The following is a 2,541-nucleotide window of genomic DNA, read 5'->3' on the forward strand; positions in this document are numbered from 1 at the left end:
TCTCATGCACAGTGGGGTGCTCTCTCCTCCCATAACACTTTTAGCACGGCCTGTTACCAGCCTGGATGTTCTCATTGCTCAGATGTGTGCCCGGTCTGCCTTTAAACCTTGCTGTTTTCTTGTACTCTCTGACTTCCTCTGGCAATCAGTCCCTGGCTCTGCTTATTCACTGTGTGAAAATGGTTCCTCTTTATTGGTTTTGAATTCAGGGCTTCCCATTTTCATCATCTGTTTTCTTTTCTCCTGTCACAAAGGCTGGAAGAAGAGGGACTCCCAATCTATCGTCTCGCAGCTGGTCATTATTCTGCGGCCTTTTGTCACGTCTCTTTTTTTTCTTATTTCCCCATCTGCTCCTGACTCATTGCCCTTCAGGTACACATGCCAAATTTTGGGGACTTTCTCCCTGACAGTTTGCTCAGGCCCATCTCTATGCATGGTCAACTCTCCTCGGATCTTTTGTACTGGAAGAGGAGGCAGCAGCCCAGTGGGGGAGCCATGCCAGCTTACACAGGGGCACAGCGCCTTTCTCCACATTACTTCCATCCTGCCCTTCACAGCTCCCAACGTCTTGTCCGCTCTTCTGACTGTTGTTCCCCACTGAACAGCACTGAACTTGTATTGAGCTGTTTACCATGTCCTCAGTGAAGCGCCTGTCGTGACGCCTGGGGCTCTTGCCTGACCTGGTACAGCTACAGTAAGCCAAAGCCTAGAAGTATTTATGCAGTTTACATTTTCCCTCCAGCTATGTGACATTGGGAACAGTGATGCTGAATTTCATTTGCCTTCCTATTGCTGATGAGCACAGCTTTCTTATATGTCTCCAAAGCTCTCATCATTCTCTCATCTCCTGACAAATTTAAATAGCTTCATGTCGTCAACGTATTTGGCCTTCTTGCTGCTTACCTCCTTGAACACCAGTAGCTCATGTCTTAATTCAGATACTTTTGGGCCTTATTGCTGCCTCTGATGACAACTGGCAGTTTAATCCTCCTGCTCGCTTCCCACCCCAGGGCCAGTCTCAGGTGCACAGCAGAGCTGTCCCACTCGCCCCCATACAGGGTCAATCCATTGCCTTGGTTAGCCCTGCAGCTCCAAGGGCGCAAGGAGAAGGCACGAGCTGTTCGAAGATGCAAAACGCAAGCTGAGCGCTGGATTATTTACTGTAATGTGGGTACTCTTGCTTCATGACTCTTCACCAAGAACTGATGATATCTGGAGCCAGTTTGGCCAGAGGCATTCATGCAATTACGTACAGTTACACTACGAGATCTGGGTATGCAGTAGGCACCTCCACAACCATTGTAATACCTGTACTGGGTCCTGAAATGACTTTCTTTGTAATAGAGAGGACAGTGGTGGCTGAGGTGCATAACCTGCGTAGGTTAGAGTGACACCATCTACAAAGGCTACGAGGCCTCAGACATGGTTGTAGATAAATACAAATTCCACCAGCTCCGAGGCACTGAGAATGGTATCTGAAGCTTCACAGATGTTGCAATCTTGCTTTTTTAACCAGCAGAGCACCTCATGCAGATGAGCATTACTGACAAAATACAGGCACCAACAAAAGTGACAAGCATGGCCGTTGAGCTGTTTTGTTTGACAGAGCTCAAGGAAAAATGCTCAAAAGCCAGCTGCCATCAATGCAGAGAGAACTGCCTATGGCCACAGGAAGCTTTACTTCCCGAATGCTGCAAGATAAAGAATGGATCAGGGCAATGCTAGGAAGCAGGAAAATATTTCTGAACATTGAGGGAATCGAGATGGCACAAGGCAAATCAGTACAGCTGAAGTGGAAGAACCAAGAGTCTGTACAATAAAGCAAACAAATCTGGAAATCTGTCCCAGGTGGAGTCAATAAGGAGGAGCGGCAAAGAAAGCAAATGTCATACGAAGGAAAGAGACCTGATGTTTTCCCACAAGGATACAGCTACAAGGTGCAAAAATCAGATAAATATTTTCAATGTACCAGAAGCAGAAAGCTTGCAAAAAGCACAAGAAATTCAGTGGATTCCCTTTTGGCAGAGGGGAGCGGTAAAGGAAGGCAAAGAAGGTACTATGCATACAAATTCCTTTGCATCTGACACCTCCAAAAGGAATGTGAAGAGTATCTTTAATCCCAAATTAATCTTTTCTGATAAGAAAGACCTGCACTATCAGAAAAAAATCATGACTAGGTCCAGATGTTCTGCATCCAAGACTTCTGAGGCATTTCAAGTGAGAGGCTAAGTAAGCGCTAGCAAATAGCGTAACCTGACAAAGAAACAACTAGAAACAGCACCTCTATTGGGGTCTTGGTGCATTCTGCACAGCCTTTTGAAAATAATAAAAAATTAGAACCAGATTCGAATGATCTAGGACACTAAGGCACACGGAGTTTTATATCTGCTTGGCAAATTGGTAGGAACAGTATCAGCACCAGTTCTGTAAAAAAACCTCCGTGGTTCACTACTCTGCTTGGATTTCTTCAACTCTTTGATGCAACAGTGAATAAACCCCAAACATCTGGGATCATTCTTTTTGCCTTCCAAAGGCAGGAAA

The sequence above is a fragment of the Egretta garzetta genome, unplaced genomic scaffold, assembly GCF_000687185.1.
Source record: "Egretta garzetta isolate BGI_Z169 unplaced genomic scaffold, ASM68718v1 scaffold85, whole genome shotgun sequence".
Classification (NCBI taxonomy): domain Eukaryota; kingdom Metazoa; phylum Chordata; class Aves; order Pelecaniformes; family Ardeidae; genus Egretta; species Egretta garzetta.